Here is a 22,397-nt window from a genome sequence, read left to right on the forward strand (position 1 = left end):
AGTGTTTTATAAGAGGGAACCTTGCCCGGTTGGGCTTGATTGCTAAAAACAAAAGATAACAAAGACTCAGGCCTTACTGGATAGACTTGCTTCTCTTGAAACTTGTAATAAATGCTCTTTGTCTCCAGCTACGCAGGCCAAACTGGTAGCTACGAGACAAGTTCTCAACAAACTTAGCCTAGATAAAACTAAATTAGCCCGTTGCAAATGTAAACTGATTTTTTTTTTAAGGCAATAAAACAGGTAAACTACTAGCTCACATGCTTTGTCAGCATTGGGCATCGACCTTTATTCCCAAGCTCAAGGATAACACTGGTATCATTCACCACCTTTGCACCTTTCCTTGGATATAGCCATTATGCACTTATACAGTATAACTTGAACCCTGCCTTGTCTGATACTGATTTAACGGAGAGGACTAGACAAATAGATGAGTATTTGACCTCTGTGAATTTCCCATGATTGTCGGAAGAGGCATTGAACTCTCTGAGAGCCCATTCACCCTGACAGAGTTAGAAACAGCCATCAAGTTTTCCCTAACGGGAAAGAGTCCAGGACCCGATGGCTTTACTATTGCTTATTACAAAGCTTTTAAAGACACTATGGCACTGCTATTGCTGCAGGCTCTCAATTAAATTTCAGACTTGTCCTTGGTCACTTCAGATACTGGGAGCACATGTGATAGTTATACCAAAAGAGGGTAAGGACCATACACTCCCTTCTAGTTACCATCCAGTATCTTTGTTAAACATTGATGTGAAATTACTGGCAAAAATGATAGTCACCTGATTCCAACCGTTTATACCTGGTGTTATCCATCAAGACCAGGTGGGGTTTGTCCAGGTCACGAGGCCCAAGACAACACTACGGAAATTATTAATCTTATACATCCAGCCTCTAAATCTGCTACTCCTATGACACTCCTATCAACGGATGCTGAGAAGGCATTTGATAGGGTGGATTGGATGTAGGGAGGCCAATCCCATGCCTTCTTATCAATCCCGGGTATCGGGATTGAAAAAAGGCAATCCCAGGATTCCCGGGATTGGGTTGAAGACCCGCCCACACAAATACCATCGTAGGTAGGAACTGGGCTTTCGGGAGGCATTGTGCGGTCCGGGTGGCGCGGGCGGCTGGCTTCAGATTCACCATTGTGGGTGGGAGGGATCGTGGGCGGCTTTGTGCGGGCAGCGAGGCATGGTCCTGGCAGCACGGGCAGCTGGCTTCACACTGCGCAGCATGACCTCTGACATTATGATACGCTGCGCAGTATGCACTACGGGGGCAGGGAGTGGAGGGACCCGGGCTGTGTCTGAGCCTCCTGAGGACACTCAACGCTGCCCAGCATTAAAAAAAATGGGCAGGTAAATCCCACAATCCCCAGGATTGGAGCTTTCAATCCCGGGTTTGAATCCCGCCCATTTTTTGGGCTAAATCACCGGGATCCCACCGATTGCGATACCGGGATTGGCCTCCCTAATTGGATGTTTATGTTCAGGATATTGCAGCAATTAAGCATAAGCCCCTCTTGCTTTTTTAAAATCCTAGCCCTCTATCATGCATAATATAAATACAGGAGGAGGATGGGGGGAGAGAGAGGACAACACTGCCGTGTGCCATTTATAATAGAAAAGGAGGTAGAGAGAGCCCTATTCACCTTGACTCTAGCATTCAGATGATATGTCACCTGCTTGGTTTCAGAGGCTTGGTATTTATTTACATGGATATGGCCAAAATAGATATCAGGAATTTATTTCAATTTGGGTTGCTTGGCTGGATTATAAAGATTCTGCTGAGTACCAGCTCCAGCTGCTGAGACAGGGTAATCCAGGGTGGTCCTGATACACGGTTTTTACACCTTCCTATAGACCTCAGATCTATGGCCATCTTAACAACATTGTAGGCCCTGGGCAAAGAAGTGCACTGGAATTCACAGGAATAAATAAATCATAATTTAACCCTCCTGCGGTCCTTTGCCATCTCCCCACATGCATCCATATAGTGATTGGCTGTTAGCATTTTGATTGGTGGATTTAGCCATCAACCAATCAGTATGCTGAGAACCATTCAATGTCTGACCGCAAGCTGGAAGGCAGGTAGAAAATGCTGCTTTGCCACTTTGTGTCTATTCAAGTTGGTGTGGCTGGGCAGCATTCTCTACTTGCCTTCCAAGAACCTCCAGAGTCACCAGCCTTGGGGAATATGCACCCCAGCCCAGCCCGTCCCTGCTTGAAGGCCCCTAGTATTATGGGGTCTTGGGCAACTGCTCAGTGTGGCCTTATGGTAAGATGGCCCTGCTCAGGTCCAGATCCTAGGCCAGTATTGGCTTTGTTCACATCCGACCATCTCACATCCTCTTCCCTTCCTCTCTTTCTTTTCCTAATCAATGCCTGACTTTTCTTCTATCTTCCCCCCTTTTTATGTTTATTTTCAATGTTTCTTCAACCTTCTTTTTTGCCTTCTCTGTTAATTGATTTTTATTAAATTGCATTCATGCTTAGGCTCAAATTCAGCAAAATGTTTCCATGCAGGGTAGGTGCAGATGCAAATATTTTTTATTTTTTTCCAGCTAGGGAAAATACTGCCTACTTTTGTAGATAGAACACAAATGCTAGTTGAATTAGGACACATACCATGCTTGCATAATCTCATGGAACATCAGGGAAACTCCTGATACACACTGGATAACGATATTGTGTCCCTGCCCTGCACTTCACAATGACGGTAATTGCAGAATTTTATTGGTGGTGGTAGGGCTACAGTGGCACAAATGCCCCATCACCCACCCACTCCCTACGTCGCACACCTAGCTACTAGACGTGGCATCCATAATGTTAAGATGCAAAATTGCGCCATAATGCTGGATTTACTCTAAAACTTTAAATATAGCTGTTTGTTACTGCAGAAAGGCTTATAGTATGGTTGAGCACCTGGTGATAGTTGCAGGAAGTTATAGTGGGGTATTTTTTCTTTATGTTTTGGGTAACATTATATAAACTGTAGTGCAGTTTCTTCGAAGAAGTAGGTGAAAATTATGTGTGAGGATGTTTTACATACTTCTGAAGTCAAATATGTAAACTTACATTACAGTACCTGGGACAAACCAAGACAAAGCTCAAAAAAACACTAACACAATAGTATTCAAGATTGTTTTTACTTAGACACAGTGGGGGCAATTCAATTATTTCTCCTGCAGCACTGGTTAATGTGATTAACAGGCACCAGACATAACAATTCAATTGTTGCTCAGTTCAGATGTACATGCCGTGAGAGACACATTGTTGCTCGCAGCCTCCTGAGATAGCGAGCAGAAATGTGTGAAAGTCTGTGGTTGGGGTACCCTAACCAGGACTTTAGGCATTTTAACCACTATACGTGAATAAACCAGTTCTATTTGGGCGCGACAAGCATGATAATTAATGGCCGCCTGGAATATTTGAATTGCTCCGCTGCACGTCCATTAATTAGCTACGCCTAAATAATAACTGAATTATCCCCAGTGGACCTTATTCACAGTCATAAGTTAACACCACTGTTTTTTCAGCCACTAGATTTACTACCAACACGAGGATCCATAGGGCTAATGTGGGGGTTTGTTCATTTGAAAAAAGAAACCCTTGAGGGCGTGGCATGGCAGTTACCGGGAGAGCTTGCGCTTTGGAGGATCTCTGCATTATAGTGTGCTTGGAGCCTCTCCTAACCGTTGTCAATCGCTCCTCTGCGCCCTACTAGCCCTTAGTGTTAGGAGCTATCTGGAAGGTCCGCGGAAACGGGGAACCGCTTTAGTAGCTCCCGCGGGTTGCAGCCTACTCATTGCCCAGCAGCAGGGGACTACATTTTTAAGCATATCCAGTCCGGACATCCGGAGCCGGGAAATCACCTTCGCGGCTCCGCCGAACAGTCCCTGCTTGCTGCATCTGACTCAGGAGACACCTCTGGTGTCCCCAGAGTCTGTGGGCACCGAATATAGCCGCATCTCAACTCATAACAGCTGGGAGAGTGCCTTATAGAAGCTTGCTAGCAGGCATGCTGACACTGCAGGCGGCCATCTTGGATTCCTGTATAGCTTGCAGCATACAGTTTTGTGTTACCCAGAGTCAGTGACCCGGACCTAGGTTGGACCAGGACCAGTGCTCTCTGCCTAGAGTTGTCCTCCATCATTTCTATCTACCAACAATCTCTGGGGTGAATATTTCACGGTTCTATCGTGCTGCAAGATACACCCTGCTTAATCTTTAATATGTGAATACCTGACTGGAGGAATTTCAAGTGGGCTCGTCTCGTGTCTGACCTCATCTCTGCTCCTGTATATGATCCTTCTCTACACAAACCTTCACGGGACTTCTGCATCTAATTAGGGTTTGATGTGACATTTCTCCTCTACGTCTCCACTCTGGGTTATTATGCATACATAGTGGCCTTATACTGGAACCGGCAAACTAGCTTGTCCTCAGAGACTGTGGCTTCTTTGCAGTTTATCTTTTTTCGTCTATTTCTCCATATTGTGCAGTCTCGGAATGCCTCCCAAAAAAATTTAAAGCGAACTTTCGCCACCCATGTCCTTTTCTAATCACAAAAGTGTCCGTACCCCCCCATCATCTACTGGGGGACATACTTCAACTAGTAGACCTGACCGTCATCTGGACGGCACAGGTCACTCTTTAGAGGTCCCTGGAGTGGACCCTAACTCCACTGATCTTCTCACAGTTAAGACATTGTGTCAGGTCCTTGCAGCCTTTAAACCTGAGCTCACCCAGGACCTCTCCGCTGCTTTCCATGAAGTTAAAGTGAAGCTTACTGCTATAGGAGACAGGACAAACCATCTTGAGCGTAAAATGGAGAAACTGGTGGTTTCCCATAATGAGCTTATCTCCGCACATGATCAGCAGCAGGTTGAACTGGAGACGTTTAGAGATAAATTGGCAGATATAGATGACAGATCCAGGAGGAATAATATCAAAATCCATGGAATCACAGGTTCGGTTTCCAACTCTGAACTCCTGGATTATGCCATTTCACTGTTCCGTAAACTGCTCCCAAAGTTAGTAGATAGAGGTTTACTCATTGACCGGATCCACCGTCTCCCTAGACCTGGTCAGTTTCATGAGATACGCTACTTCGTGTCCATTTGTATACGACCAAGGAGCAGATCTTACAGGCTGCAAGATCTGCATCGGATTCGGACACTCTTGGAGGTCTTTAAATATTTCCAGATTTCTCTGCATTGACCATCTCTAAATATAGATCCCTAGCTCCTATCACTGCAGCACTGCGCTCTCAGGACATCAGGTACAGGTGGGGCTTCCCAGTGAAATTGATAATTTTCCATGAGAACTCCTTGTATGTAGTGTCTAGTATGCATGCGGGTGTCAAGCTACTAGCTGATTGGGACATATCCATTAAGGTAACCTCTACATCAAAGAAGATCCCATCACCTTCGACTGAGTGGTCAACCACTTGATTAACTGCCTCTCTGCCCACTTAAACGTGGTCTTAGAACATTGTTATTACTCAATTGCGGTCTCTGACCTTCCACACCTACGCCTCTGCTGCGTGAGTTTGTAAGTTGTCTTCATGTATGCTTTTGGTTCCTATGGTTATCATGTATGTAAGTATGTACATTTGCTTGTTTTGTTTTTGATTTTGTTTTCTATCATGTCCTTCTTTTTATTTTCATATTGTGGGATTGAAGGGGCGTTAGTGTTCTCCTATAGTAATGCGTTCTATGTCCACCTTCGCCCTTACCTACTGTTAGTATATAGGATTTGATCCACTATCTTCTATATTTATGTGTTTTCAATGCTCCGAGTGGTGTTTTCACCGCCACGACCCCATTGTTTTCCTACTGTATTTTTGTCCCTTGCAGTAGTAATGCGGGCCCGATACACTGGGCCCTTTTGGTTTTTCTCCCGTTTACCACCCTGTTTTATCTAGTTTGTTTCCCCTTTTTCACCCTTGGGATGTTAGATGCTGTAAAAAAAAATTATGATCTGGAGTGTCAGTCAGTTTCAAAAATGTTCTATTTTATTTACTTTAAATGGTACGGGTTTATTCACTAAATGTTAAGGGGCTAAATTCCCCAAATAAACATAGACTGGCCCTTTCTACTTTTTATACACATAAAGCTGATATAGTGGCCTTGCAAGAGACCCATTTTTCATACGTCCTAGAGGATGCTGGGGTCCTCTTCAGTACCATGGGGTATAGACGGTTCCACAGGAGCCATGGGCACTTTAATACTTTTCAAGGGTGTGAACTGGCTCCTCCCTCTATACCCCTCCTCCAGACCTCAGTTTAGAAAATGTGCCCAGGCAGACTGGATGCACTCCAGGAGAGCGCTACTGAGTTTTCTGAAAAGACTTATGTTAGGTTTTTTATTTTCAGGGAGAACTGCTGGCAATAGTCTCCCTGCTTCGTGGGACTTAGGCGGCAGAAGTACGAACCAACTTCCTGAATAGTTTCATGGCTCTGCTTCTGGCTGACAGGACACCATTAGCTCCTGAAGGGAACTGAACGCTAGCTGCGGCTATGTGCTCACTCCCACAGCCCGCCGTCACCCCCCTTACAGAGCCAGAAGTCAGAAGACAGGTGAGTGTAAGAAGAAATCTTCAGACATCTAAAAGGTACCGTGAAGCGGGCGGGAACGCTGCGCGCCATGCTACCCACACATACACAGGCACTGCAGGGTGAAGCATGAAACCTAGTAAAACTGGCAAATAAAGGGGCATAAGATGCTGAGGCACAGTCCTACCCCCACCAGTATAAAAAATGACCTCATAAATGCTGAGGAGAAATGCGTCATTACGGGGGCGGGGCTTCCTCCTCAGTCAGCCAGCACACTGCTCAGCGCCATTTTCTCTCCTTCCAGGCTGCAGAGAAGAACGCTGGTCCTCCTCCACTGCTGAAACCAAGTATCAGGGTGCAAAACAGGTGGGGCACAGTGAATTTGGTGCTATATATTATTGTGAATTTCATTATAAAAGCGCTACAGGTGTGTGGGCATTTTGTGTTTCACAGACAAGTTATTACTGGCGCTGGGTTGTGAACTGGCAAATCCTATCTGTGTCCCTCTGACAGATTTTACTGTGGGTCTGTCCCCTATAAGCCCGGAGTGTCTGTGGTGTGATTGTGCGCGTGTGTGACATGTCTGAGGCAGGGAGCTCTTTCTCTGTGGGAGCCATGTTAGGGACACAGAGTTGTAATATGACACCAAGAGCCTGACTGGGTGAAAGGTTACATGATAGTGTGAATCATATCAGTAAGAGGTTGGACTGAATCTCATGCAGAAAACTGAAAATAATCTGTTAAAGATGTGATTTTTAATAGTTCTGCCTTTCATCCACAGGGACCCCTCTGGGTCACATACAAATTTGCACAAGAAGTACAAACTGATACCGACACAGACTCTGATTCCTGTGTCGACACTAGTGATTCCAGGGGAATAGGTCGAAAGTTAGCGAAAGGCATTCAAAACATGTTTTAGCTATAAAGGAGGTGTTAGAAGTTACGAAGCCCCCTCTTTTACCACAGGAGAGGGTTTACTTTAGTAAAGAAGTAATGTAATTTTCCCTCCACCTCATGAGTTGAACAGTCTTGGAGGGAGTCTGATTTAATCTGAAAAGAAATTTCACATTCCCAAAAGGAATTCAGGCAGCTTACCTTTTTCCAAAAGGTGGGAGTCACCCCACACTTTAGACAGCACCCTGTCATAAAAGGAAAAAGGTGTTTCTCCCTGCACCTAGAATGGCTTCACTTAAGGAGCCGGCAGAACGCAAGTTCGTGAGGTGATCTATTGATGTGGCCAATGGGACACTACTCAGCCCTACCATTGTCTGTGAGTGGGTGAGTAGTGCTATTGAAAAGTGGTCAGAAAACTTGTCATTAGACATTGACACAATAGATGGAGACAAGATACTCTGTCATATCATAGACGATGCTGCGTATGTGCAAGAAACCATGAAAGATATTGGTCTCTTGGGATCAAGAAACGCTACCATGGCAATCTCAGCATGGAGGGCATTGTGGATTAGCCAATGGAATGCTGACGCAGACTCCAAAAGGAATATGGAGGGTCTCCCGTATAAAGGTGAGGCCTTATTTGGAGATGGGCTGGATGCTTTAGTTCTGCGGCTAACGCAGGTAGAGTCAACATTCTTGCCTAATGCTCCTGCGCCGGCGCAAAAGACACATCACTCTCAGATGCAGTCTTTTTGACCCAATAAAAAAAAAAGTAAAGGCCCCTCTTTCTTTGTGGGTAAAGGTAGGGGAAAAGGAAATAAAGTCCACAGTGTCTCACAGGAGCAGAAATCAACCTCTGCTTATGCCAAATCTTCAGCATGAAGGTGGGGGCACGTCTGAAACTCTTCAGTCAGTTCTGGGTTCAATCTGGCCTAGACAAGTGGGCCATGCAAAGAGAGTCCCACGGGTATAAACTAGAGTTTCATGACATTTCCCCAGGCTGTATTTTCGAATCAACCTTACCAGCTTCTGTCCCGGATAGGGAAGTGGTAGCAGCAGCAATACAGTGATTGTGTCAGGATCAAGTATTTGTCATGGTTCCCTTGTCTAAACAAGGAGAAAGGTTTTTATTCAAGCCTATTTGTGGTTCTAAAGCCGGACGGCTCGATCAGACCATTTCTAAACCTGAAAAATCTGAATCTCTACCTGCAAAGCTTCAAGTTTAAGATGAAATCTCTGAGGGCAGTGATTTCCAGTCTGGAGGAAGGGGAATTCATGGTGTCAGTGAACATAAAAGATGCCTACTTACATGTTCCCATATATCCTTCGCATCAAGCATATCTGAGATTCGCAGTACAGGATTGTTATTACCAGTTTCAGACGTTGCCGTTCAGACTCTCCACGGCACCGAGGGTATGCACCAAAGTAATGGCGGAGAGGATGGTCCTCCTTTGACTGCAAGGAGTCAATATAATTCCTTATCTGGACGATCTCCTGATAAAAGCGAGGTCCAGGGAAAAGTTGATGCTGAACATTGCACTCTCCCTGACAATACTCCAACGTCACGGTTGGAACATAAATTTTCCAAAGACACAATTGGAACCGACGACAAGATTGTCCTTTCCCGGGGGTTGATACTGGACACAGAAGTACAGAGGGTATTTCTTCCAGTAGAAAAGGTTCTGGAAATCCAGAGAATGGTCAAACAAATTCTGAAACCAACAAGAGTGTTGATTCATCAATGCATTCGGTTGTTGGGAAAGATGGTAGCGGCCTACGAGGCCATACAGTTCGGCCGATTCCATGCCAGAATATTCCAGGGGGACCTATTGGACGAGTGGTCCGGATCCCATCTACACATGCATCAGAGGATAATTCTGTCATCCAAAGCCAGAATTTAGCTCCTATGGTGGCTACACAATTCTCACCTCCTAGAGGGACACAGGTTCGGGATTCAAGACTGGATCCTGGTGACCACGGATGCAAGTCTCCGAGGCTGGGGAGCAGTCACACAGGGGGAGAGCTTCCAAGGAAGATGGTCAAGTCATGAAAATTGTCTTCACATAAACGTTCTGGAGTTGAGAGCCATTTACAACGGCCTTCTACAAGCGGTACATCTTCTTCAAGATCAACCCGTACAGATCCAGTCGGACAATGTAACAGCAGTCACGTACATAAAGCGTCAGGGCGGAATGAAAAGGGTAGAGGTGACAAAGTTCCTCCGCTGGGCAGAAAGACATGCAAGAGCTCTGTCGGCAATTTTCATTCCGGGAGTGGACAACTGGGAAGCAGACTTCCTCAGCAGACATGATCTTCATCCAGAAGAATGGGGCCTCCACCAAGAAGTCTTCACAGAGGTGACAGGCCTTTGGGGAGTTCCTCAAGTAGACATGATGGCACCTCGTCTCAACAAGAAGCTTCAGAGATATTGTTCCAGGTCAAGAGACCCTCAAGCAATAGCAGTGGATGCACTAGTGACCCAGTGGATGTTCCGGTTGGTATATGTCTTCCCTCCACTTGCACTGATACCAAAAGTTCTCAAAATCATAAGGAGAACAGGAGTTCGAGCGATCCTCATGGTCCCAGACTGGCCAAGGTGGGCTTGGTATCCAGATCTTCAAGAAGTTGATCATAGAAGATCCTCTGCCTCTTCCTCTTCGCGAGGACCTGCTACAGCAGGAGCCGTGCGTGTATCACGACTTACCGTGGCTATGTTTGATGGCATGGCTGTTGAGCGTCAGATCCTAGCCTGAAAGGGTATTCCCAAAGAAGTAATTCTCACTCTTATTTAGGCCAGGAAAGGAGTAATGTCTAAACATTACTACCGTATTTGGAGAAAATATGTGTCTTGGTGTGAAACCAAGAAGGCTCCAACGGAAGAGCTTTGAGTTATGACGTTTTCTCCATTTTCTCAAGGCGGATGTGGATGCAGACCTACGATTGGGTTCAAGAAAGGGGTGCTGCACATCCAACCTCCATTTGTGCCTCCTGTGGCACCATGTGTTCTTAGTGTGGTATTACGATTCCTTTCAATTGGATTAATTTGAACCTCTCCAGGAGATGGAGTTGAAATTTCTCACTTGGAAAGTGGTCATGCTGTTGGCCTTGGCATCCGCAAGAAGGGTGTCTGAGTTAGGGTCCTTGTCTCACAAGAGCCCTTACCTGATCTTCCATGAAGATAGGGCTGAGTTACGAACTCGTCAACAATTTCTTCCAAAGGTGGTTTTCTTCTTTCCATATACAGCAACCTATTGTGGTGCCAGTGGCTACTGACACCATCGCTGCTTTAAAGTTCCTTGATGTGGTCAGGGCTTTGAGAATCTATGTCACAAGAACGACTCGGATAAGGAAAACAGAGGCTCTGTTTGTCCTGTATGCTCCCAACAAGATTGGGTGTCCGGCTTCTAAGCAGACTATTGCGCGCTGGATCAGAGGTACGATTCAGCACGCTCATTCTCAGGCAGGATTGCCGGTACCGAATTCGGTGACTGCCCATTCTACTAGAAAGGTGGGCTCGTCCTGGGCGGATGCCCGGGGGGTCTCGGCATTACAACTTTGCCGAGCAGCTACTTGGTCAGGGACAAACACGTTTGCTAAGTTTTACAATTTTGACACCTTGGCCGATGAGGACCTACAGTTTGGCCAATCGGTGCTGTAGGGTCATCCGCATTTTCCCACCCGTACTGGAGCTTTGGTATAACCCCATGGTACTGAAGTGGACCCCAGCATCCTCTAGGACGTATGAGAAAATAGGATTTTAATACCTACCAGTAAATCCTTTTCTCCTAGTCCGTAGAGGATGCTGGGAGACCCAGTGCGTATTTTACTTGCAGTTATTAGTTTGTAGTTACACGAGTGTTGTGTTACGGTTATTTTCAGCATGTTGCGGCAAAGATTGTTCATGCCCGTTGACATGTGTTGTGTTGAATGCCATGTTGTGCGGCATGGTTGAGGTGTGAGCTGGTATGAATCTCACCGTTAAATTAAAAGTAATTCCTTTCCTCGAAATGTCCGTCTCCCTGGACACAGTTCCTATACTGAGGTCTGGAGGAGGGGCATAGAGGGAGGAGCCAGTTCACACCCTTGAAAAGTCTTAAGGTGCCCATGGCTCCTGCGGAACCGTCTATACCCCTTTGGCACTGAAGTGTAGCCCAGCATCCTCTACGGACTAGGAGAAAAAGATTTACCGGTAGGTATTAAAATCCTATTTTTTCATCCATAGGTCCCCCCGTTTTGAAAGATCAACGGTACCCAGTTGTTTTTTTCGCAAATGGCCCTTTCAAGAGAAATGAAGTAGCCATTCTTTTTCGGAGCTCCATTTCTTTTGAATTGCATTCCGAAATAGCTAAGAAAAATGGCCGCTATCTTATCTTAACTCAGAGGTTCTCAAAAGCGGTCCTCAAGGCACCCGAACGGTCCTGGTTTTAAATGTATCCATGCTCGGCCACAGGTGACTTAATTAGCACCTTAGTCAATTTTATTTTACCATCTGTGCTGAGCCATGGACATACCTAAAACCTGGACTGTTGGGGTGCCTTGAGGACCGCGTTTGGGAATATCTGTCTTAACTGGAAAACTGGAAGATAAGGTGGTTATATTAGTCTCCCTATATGCACCTAATTCCAATCAAGTTCCTTTTCTAAGAAAACTCTGTTCAGTTATATCAAGAATTCGTCGTGGTGCTCTGCTTGTTGGATCCGAAATTTGATAGGTCTTGCCAGCCTGCCCGCCAGACAGCTAAATCACAGATTGGCCAATCCACAGCCTTTCGTAATTTACTTGCAGAATATGACTTATATGATCTATGGAGAGTCCAGAATACTTGATATTTACTCTATGTATAGAACCTCTTGGCAAAAAAATCAGAAGACTTGAGCTTTCCCCGGGGTGTCGATTGGCAATAGCCCGCACAAATTATGCCAATTTGTGGATGATGTCCCCCTAGTTGTCACGGCTCCATTATCCTCTCTCCCATGTATACACAATATCTTACAAAGTTATAGTGAAGCTTCATACTATAAAATGAATACGACATAAACAGATGCTCTCCCTATTAATGTCCTAGTCCAGATAATAGCCACCCTCCGATCACAATATCCATATAACTGGTGTTCTGCCTCCCTTCAGTACTTAGGGATCCATATCCCCCCATCTACTTCCTCAGTCTTTGAAGTTAACCCCCTCTTCTTGATACCTTTCAAGACTTGACTAAATCTTGGTTATCCTATGATAACTCCTGGTTGGGTCGCCTCGCTGCCTTTAAGATGACTCTCCTGCCCAATCTCATGTATTTATACCGTACTATCCCCTTTTTATTCCCTAAAAAATATTTGGATAAGTGTCATTCTATTCTATTACGTTATGTGTGGAAGACGCGTCCACCTAGATTAGCTCGAACCAGAATGGAACGGGGGACTGGCTATGCCTGACTTGGTTCTTTACCATGAGGCATGTGTGTTGGCAGGGCCGGTGCAAGGTTCCTTGGCAACACTAAGCAAAACTTCAGCCTCCCCCCCCTCATTTCCTCCTCTTTTATTTATTATTATTTCCTGTTCTGCGTTGAATTATACATCAGTAGATCCCTATGTTGTGCTATTGTATAAAAATATCTACACAATGGTGATGCCTAACCCTAACCCTCCCTTGCCGGTCCCTAGCATCCCTGCTCTTCTCCCTAACCCTAACCCTCCTTCTCCACCCTAAACCTAACCTTCCCCCCTCCCCCCCACTGTCAGGACGTTTGGGATGCCTGCAGTCGGTAGGTTGACTCCAGCAGAGTGTCCCTGTTCTGGATGCCGGCATTGTTATAGCGACTGCCGGTATCCTGCAAGTCGGTTAGGTAACTGCTTCCCACTGTCACCCATGCACAGCTGTCATCCACTGTCACCCATACACAGCTGTCACCCACTGTCACCCATACACAGCTGTCATACACTGTCACCCATACACAGCTGTCACCCACTGTCACCCATACACAGCTGTCACCCACTGTCACCCATACACAGCAGTCACCCACTGTCACCCATACACAGCTGTCACCCACTGTCACCCATACACAGCAGTCACCCACTGTCACCCATACACCGCAGTCACCCACTGTCACCCATACACAGCAGTCACCCACTGTCACCCATACACAGCTGTCACCCACTGTTACCCATACACAGCAGTCACCCACTGTCACCCATACACAGCTGTCACCCACTGTCACCCATACACAGCAGTCACCCACTGTCACCCATACACAGCTGTCACCCACTGTCACCCATACACAGCAGTCACCCACTGTCACCCATACACAGCAGTCACCCACTGTCACCCATACACAGCTGTCACCCACTGTTACCCATACACAGCTGTCACCCACTGTTACCCATACACAGCAGTCACCCACTGTCACCCATACACAGCTGTCATCCACTGTCACCCATACACAGTTGTCACCCACTGTCACCCATACACAGCAGTCACCCACTGTCACCCATACACAGCTGTCACCCACTGTCACCCATACACAGCTGTCACCCACTGTCACCCATACACAGCAGTCACCCACTGTCACCAATACACATCTGTCACCCATACACAGTAGTCACCCATACACACCTGTCACCTATACACAGCTGTCACCCACTGTCACCCATACACAGCTGTCACCCATACACAGCTGTCACCCACTGCCACCCATACACAGCTGTCACCCACTGCCACCCATACACAGCAGTCACCCACTGTCACCAATACACAGCTATCACCCATACACAGTAGTCACCCATACACAGCTGTCACCCATACATAGCTGTCACCCACTGTCACCCATACACAGCAGTCACCCAATGTCACCCATACACAGCAGTCACCCACTGTCACCCATACGCAGCTGTCACCCACTGTCACCCATACACAGCAGTCACCCACTGTCACCCATACACAGCAGTCACCCACTGTCACCCATACACAGCTGTCATCCACTGTTACCCATACACAGCAGTAACCCACTGTCACCCATACACAGCTGTCATCCACTGTCACCCATACACAGCTGTCACCCACTGTCACCCATACACAGCAGTCACCCACTGTCATTCATACACAGCTGTCACCCACTGTCACCCATACACAGCTGTCACCCACTGTCACCCATACACAGCAGTCACCCACTGTCACCAATACACAGCTGTCACCCATACACAGTAGTCACCCATACACAGCTGTCACCTATACACAGCTAGTATAAAGTTAGATTTAAGGATGCCGCACAGGACTGGGTGGTTGTGTTTAGAGTTTATTTTCAAGAGGTTTCCAAGTTAACCGACCCATCAGAAAAATTCTGAAAATATATCACCATCTACCAATAGAAATATTTTTGTGTAGATATGAACAGTGATTGTCGATGGTGCTCCCATAGGTCCAATGCATATATAGTAAAGGGGAAAGAGAAGGAAAAAAATGACCTTTGTTGGGAGCACTCCCACTTGGAAACAAATAGTATTATGGATAATGAATAATAGTATGAAAAATGAAGTAATTAAAATGTAACCTTTAATTTTATTATACTAAAATATTGGTACACCAGTTATATTGTTTCACTATATTAGGGGCTAATCAATGTAAGCCACCTGGTAAGGCTAAATTGTGAAGATATCGATGAAAAATACAAAGCATTAATCGACAGGCACAGAGTACTTGGATATATGGAATTGGTACTATAACCAAATTGGTGCCGTCAAAAAAACCTACAACACCTGGTATTCCTTAGTGGTCCACCACCTAAGTACTGACCAGGCCCAACACCGTATTGCTTCCAAGATCAGACGAGATTGGGCATACGCGGTGTGGTATGGTAGTAGATCAACATTGATCTGGCAGTTTCTACCACTAATATATAGATGGCAGAAGGTTATTGGTAAGTACCTTGTTACCAAATTGACCGAGTAACCTCTAGGGAGAAAATATGTGTTTAACCATCATTGCACCAAATTGTAACCCAAATCTGTAGGTATACGTGGGTTTAAATCATGTGGTTAATGGTTTCTCTGCCCGCAAGAGATGCCTGTATGTTTCATTATGTGCTGTGCAGCACCTATGAAAGTTGGGTTTGCACTGCGAATAAGGCAGATATAGATCACTGTTTTACTGATAACATGCCACGGTATTAGTATATGATCCAAAGAGAAATCGTCTCTATTGGTTAATTGGATCACCCTATTAAAGGAAAAACAAAGGTTATTGTGAAATTATAGATTCAAAGATTATATATAAACCTCCTATTATATCATGATCAAAAAATATATGCAGGACCAAGAATGATATAAAAATTGTTAGGAGGAAGAGAAACAAACTTGAAGAACAGACAAGTTGTATAGCAGTCTCAATTATCCAATTAAGAGCTGATTGATGCCATAGTGCATAACAGAGTATAGGTGTTATCTTTGAAAATAGGAAGATTTTGTCACAATAACTTATGAAGCATGTATCCACGGTGTATCTATAAGGTGTCCGTCTAACATGTAATGGACGGACAGAACTTGCCAGAATGAACCCAAAAAGGGGACATATACAATAATCCCCCGAAACAGATCATATGCTAGGTGATTTTTTCAATACATTTTGCTATGATATGCACAATAGTTTTTATATTCCAAACAAAGAACTTGCATATGAATAGGTACTGATGCACTGTCTAATGATTACTGGCATAACATTTGCCAAAGAGACCAATGCACACTGTTTCTTAATTGTGTATGTGCAGTTACAAAGTAAGTTTGACGTGAGAAAAAGTAGCAGATGGGACAATGCATTAATTAAGTTTGCCCGCTCTTAGTGCGCCGTTGTCTGCTGAGCTCCGGCGTCAGTGAAGTCTGAAAAATAACATCTCCTGCTACTCATTCTGGCAAGTTCTGTCCGTCCATTACATGTTAGACGGACACCTTATAGATACACCGTGGATACATGCTTCATAAGTTATTGTGACAAAATCTTCCTATTTTCAAAGATAACACCTATACTCTGTTATGCACTATGGCATCAATCAGCTCTTAATTGGATAATTGAGACTGCTATACAACTTGTCTGTTCTTCAAGTTTGTTTCTCTTCCTCCTAACAATTTTTATATCATTCTTGGTCCTGCATATATTTTTTGATCATGATATAATAGGAGGTTTATATATAATCTTTGAATCTATAATTTCACAATAACCTTTGTTTTTCCTTTAATAGGGTGATCCAATTAACCAATAGAGACGATTTCTCTTTGGATCATATACTAATACCGTGGCATGTTATCAGTAAAACAGTGATCTATATCTGCCTTATTCGCAGTGCAAACCCAACTTTCATAGGTGCTGCACAGCACATAATGAAACATACAGGCATCTCTTGCGGGCAGAGAAACCATTAACCACATGATTTAAACCCACGTATACCTACAGATTTGGGTTACAATTTGGTGCAATGATGGTTAAACACATATTTTCTCCCTAGAGGTCACTCGGTCAATTTGGTAACAAGGTACTTACCAATAACCTTCTGCCATCTATATATTAGTGGTAGAAACTGCCAGATCAATGTTGATCTACTACCATACCACACCGCGTATGCCCAATCTCGTCTGATCTTGGAAGCAATACGGTGTTGGGCCTGGTCAGTACTTAGGTGGTGGACCACTAAGGAATACCAGGTGTTGTAGGTTTTTTTGACGGCACCAATTTGGTTATAGTACCAATTCCATATATCCAAGTACTCTGTGCCTGTCGATTAATGCTTTGTATTTTTCATCGATATCTTCACAATTTAGCCTTACCAGGTGGCTTACATTGATTAGCCCCTAATATAGTGAAACAATATAACTGGTGTACCAATATTTTAGTATAATAAAATTAAAGGTTACATTTTAATTACTTCATTTTTCATACTATTATTCATTATCCATAATACTATTTGTTTCCAAGTGGGAGTGCTCCCAACAAAGGTCATTTTTTTCCTTCTCTTTCCCCTTTACTACCTATACACAGCTGTCACCCATACACAGCTGTCACCCATACACAGCTGTCACCCACTGCCACCCATACACAGCAGTCACCCACTGTCACCAATACACAGCTGTCACCCATACACAGTAGTCACCCATACACAGCTGTCACCCATACATAGCTGTCACCCACTGTCACCCATATACAGCAGTCACCCACTGTCACCCATACAGAGCTGTCACCCACTGTCACCCATACACAGCTATCACCCACTGTCACCCATACATAGCAGTCACCCACTGTCACCTATACACATCTGTCACCCATACACAGCAGTCACCCACTGTCACCCATACACAGCTGTCACCCAAAGTCATCCATACACAGCTGTCATCCACTGTCACCCATACACAGCAGTCACCCATACACAGCTGTCACCCACTGTCACCCATACACAGCAGTCACCCACTGTCACCCATACACTGCAGTCACCCACTATCACCCAATCTCACACACATACACACAAACAGTGCACCCAGTATTGCTCACCTAGCGCCACCTCGCACTGTGCAGCAGGCTGTCATGAGCATGGGCAGCAGATGTCATCCGCAGCGCAGGGGTTATGTGCCCAGCTCTAGATCACTTGTAGTACAGTAGCTGTGGCTGGTGTAACGGCTGCTCAGCGGCTAGGAGAAGCTTTGCTCCACCCGTCAGGATCAGCCTCTGCAGCAATAGCCGGGGGTGGGACAGGGAACTGCCAGCTGGGAGTGCGCAGGGAGGATGTTCCGGGTCCCAGTGCTGATGTGTTCTAAGAAGTGGGAAGTCTCTCTCCTCAGCCTGGCCCCGGCAGCCCTGCTCCAGGGGTGGGCGCCACACAGGAGGAACGCAGGCATGTCAGCACTGGGGACGCACATCCTAACAGGTAGTCCTGGCGGCCGCGGGACTCAAAGAGACCAATAGACTGCAGGAGGTGAGTGATGGCCAGACCCTTGCCGCGGCCACCCCCAGGCTAAACTAGCAACATTTAAAAAAAAAAAAGGATTTAACTGACTGGAGCATGCCGCCCTCTAGTGGCTGACGCCCATAGGCATCTGCCTAAAGTTACCTAATGGTGGCGCCGGCCCTGTGTGTTGGCTCAACTTTCCCGTTAGATGACCTTCTTAAAATACAACCAAGCTTACGACCATCTTCTCTAGCCCTTCTCCCATCCGTTAAAACATCTTTGTATATTTGGGACACATTGGCCAGCCATATCCCCGCTCATTTATATTCCTATGCTTCGATTTCATTGCGAGCGATAACTAAATTAATTCCTAATCTTAATCTTTCTGCCTGGTATTGTATGCTGGTAATAGGACTGTTTTAGGTGACCTTTTGGGTGGTGATGTTATGCTCCCCTTCTCTCTACTTCAGTCCCATTACAGCCTCCCAAGTAGGGAATTATTTCATTATTTTCAGGTTCATCATTGGTACAAGGGTTTACCTAAACTTGTGGGTGTCCCGAGTCCAGTATCCCAGCCTATTGTAGCGCGTTTATCTCAATATAACTCAAAGAAAGCTATATCTTTTTGGTATAAGACTCTCTTAAGCTTGATCCCTACCTCGAAATCCAATGCACAGTTGAAATGGCAGCAGGACTTGGGACTCCTACTGTCTGATGCTCAGTGGGAACTGATATTTGCCTCATCCTATCGTATGTCGAGATGTTTGAACCATGCGGAGATGTATATAAAACTTTTACACATATTATATTTAACTTGTGATAGACTACACACTTATTGGCAATCCTGTTCGAAGTATTGCTGGCGTAATTGTGGTGAAGTAGGTAATATTTTCCATATTTTCTGGACATGCCCCTAAATTCAAAATTTCTGGGCAGAGATATTTAAACTGATTAGTAAAGTGCTAAAGTTGTCTTTAATCCCATCTCCGGCTCTGGCTCTACTACACTTATTTCCTGCTGCTGTGTTACTTCATCAAAGATTTCTGTTGGGACACATCTGTACAGCAGCTAGGGCGGCAGCAGCCATGGCCGGACTGGCCATCTGGCACTTTTGGCACATGGTAGAAAGGCCGATGGGCAGGTGGGCTGAATCGGTCACTCAGAGAGCCGGGAAGGCCGCACACAGCGCAGCCTCCGGCTCTCTGGTTCAATCGTCTCCATGGAAATGGGGGCGTGCTGCGAGTCCACGCTCCCAGACTTGCGGCACACCCCCGCCCCCAGCAACCATCGCCATGGTAATGGGGGCGAGCCACGAGTCCACACTCCCATGACTCACGGTACGCCACCATATGTCGCGTGCACCCCCCCCCCATGACGCGCGCGCGCTCACGATTGCCAGGGCAGGATTAAGGCCCCAGTCCATACCTGGCAGTATCCCAAAGCTGGACACAATCTTTACCCCCCTCCCCACATTCCTGTAACTCTGGTTATTAATAAGATCCGATTCCACTTCACCATGGAAACTGAGTTTATGCCTTATTCCCCTTCAGCTTCCTCTACAATGGTAAAATGGATGTCATGGCATGAGTATATGACAGATGGTTGAGGTGCCTACCCCCACCTCAATTAATATCATTTTCATCTAGATTGATTTACTGTCCACTATAGACCCACAGTTCTATTACATGTGGTGTCTCCCAACATTGTTTGTTGTTTGACCTATGTATATTTGAGTATCCTTTCTCTGATATACTAGTTTTCTCTGCTTATTTGAATTTGTTGTTCATGTACATTTAATATGTCTGTTAATATGTCTACATCCCATGTCCCCGTATCTGTGTCTCCCCCTACTATCCCCCTTTTTCTTTCTGTATCCCATCCCCTTTTAACAAATGTAAAACTGTATTTTCAATAAAAACTACTGATGAAAAAAAAAAAAAAAAAGAAACCCTTGCCACCCACTCATTGTACGCCGGCCACTGCAACCATCATTATCTGTGCTTGCACCATCCCCATGCTGGGTACAAGAGTTCCACCAAAAACTGGCCTCCTTTCTACATGTGCACCACTCAGAATTGTGCAAAGCTTTTTATACACACCCATGACACTCCCATGAGACCACCATGTCACTCCCATAAGTCAAGGTGGTTATGTGTGATCATATTTCATGAAAAGATCCAGCTAAGGGACATATCCAAATATGCGTCAATTTACTGTACGTCTGCCTGTTTTCTGTATGCAAAACCTCTGACTCAGCCCCAATGTGTTTGCATTGTGTACAAACTTTGAACTGTATGTATGATGAATACTGTATGTTGAACAGTAGTGGCCCGAGTATGGACCCTCGTGGTATTCCGCTGACTACTGGTGCCCAGCTGGAGGACATCCCATTGACCACTACTCGCTGTACCCTGTTATCCAGCCAGTTACTTATCCATGTGCAAATAGTTTTTCCTAGGCCAAGTTCCTTTAATTTGATGATCAGTCTCCTGTGAGGCACTGTATCGAGGGCTTTTGCAAACTCTAAGTAGGCCACATTCACTGCTTTTCCCTGGTCAAGACATGACAAAGGTAGACAGTACAAAAGGTCGACAGGATCAAAACATCGACAGGGTCAAAAGGCCAATGTGACAATGGTCGACACAAGAGGTAGACACCAATTTTTTAGCATATTTGGGGTTTGTGTGGATAGTTTTTACATCTGGGACTCCCAATTGTAGAAAGGCCTACTCTCGCCAGGATAGCTTCGCTCGCCACGCGTCGGGCACAGTGGCTCGCTGCGCTCGCCACAAGGTTTATGACCAGCTCTATGCTGACATGGATTGAGATTGTATGAAATAGTCCAAAAATATGTAAAATGTGAAAAAAAATACCAGTGTCTACCTTTTTTATGTCAACCATTTTCATGTCAACCTTTTGACCCTGTCACCCTTTGTACTGTCTACCTTTTTCATGTCGATCTTTTGACCCTGTTGCCCTTATGACCCTGTCAACTAATGTCTGTCTAACATATGGTGTCTATGTATTGACTGTCTAACTAGACACTGTCTATCTATCATCCGGATACCGTGAGGATTCCAGCCCGGATCGCGGATACTTTATCCGCAATAAATTTTGTAAACTCATTGCATCTTGACTGGGAGAGGGTTTCATCAGGCTGCAGGCATGCTGGTTTTCAAAGCATCTCCACTGTACGGAAAAGCTGTGTTGCTGCCATTATCTCATTTGAAAGTAACTCTATTTTCTTGTGGTTGATTGTGGATTGATATTTTCCAATGTGTTTGATTAGTTTTCATTTATCCTTTACCAGGTTTGTCTTCATCCATTGTCTTTTGAATCTACGACCCTTTTTCTTGAGTTCACTAACACTGTTGTCAAACACAGGGGCTTGACGGTGCAGTTTGTAGGGTTGTATACGCACAGGGGCGATAACATTCATTGCAGCTGTCACATCCCTATTATAGTACCGGACTAGGGAACAAGGATCTTCACAGGCCAACATTACCACAGAGGTCCAAGTTTGCTGCAAGAGCCTCGGAGATCATACTCCTCCTTGGACGATGCCTGGTTATTCCATAGGCAAAGTTCTATTTTGAGAATTTGCGAATGAGAACCAAAGTGAGTGGAGGTCTGACCATGTGACTGTGTTTTTTTTTAAATCAGAGATTTATCTAATCTAATCTAATCTAATCTGAACGACAAGAGTGTGACCCTGTTTATGTGTAGCAAACTTGTGTGAGACCCGTAGCCACCAGTCCAATGTGAATCTCAATGTATGAATGGAATCCGCTGATTTTGGAGAGATGGCCACGTAGTGTAGTACAAGTTAAAGTCCTTAGATAATTTTGATGCCTTTACAAATCATTTGTGTAGAATTTAAGATGTTTTATGGAGATGTTCAGGAGCATGTAAAAGGTGAGGCAACCATCTTGGGGTGTGCTCAGAAAACGTAAGGAATTTTAGAAAAGCATAAGAAAATGTGTCATTTGTTAGGAAAAACTGTCACATGTAGAGTTATTTATCA

The 22,397-nt window shown here is 45.1% G+C and overlaps 2 pseudogenes; one reads left to right on the top strand and one right to left on the bottom strand.

Annotated features, from left to right (window-relative positions):
• Positions 1–15,191: 15,191 nt before the first annotated feature.
• LOC134912131 (5S ribosomal RNA) lies at positions 15,192–15,310 on the bottom strand (annotated as a pseudogene).
• A 1,721-nt stretch (positions 15,311–17,031) lies between these two features.
• Positions 17,032–17,150, top strand: LOC134912133 (5S ribosomal RNA; annotated as a pseudogene).
• The last annotated feature ends 5,247 nt before the right edge of the window (positions 17,151–22,397 follow it).

This window comes from Pseudophryne corroboree, chromosome 4 (assembly GCF_028390025.1).
Source record: "Pseudophryne corroboree isolate aPseCor3 chromosome 4, aPseCor3.hap2, whole genome shotgun sequence".
Classification (NCBI taxonomy): Eukaryota; Metazoa; Chordata; class Amphibia; order Anura; family Myobatrachidae; genus Pseudophryne; species Pseudophryne corroboree.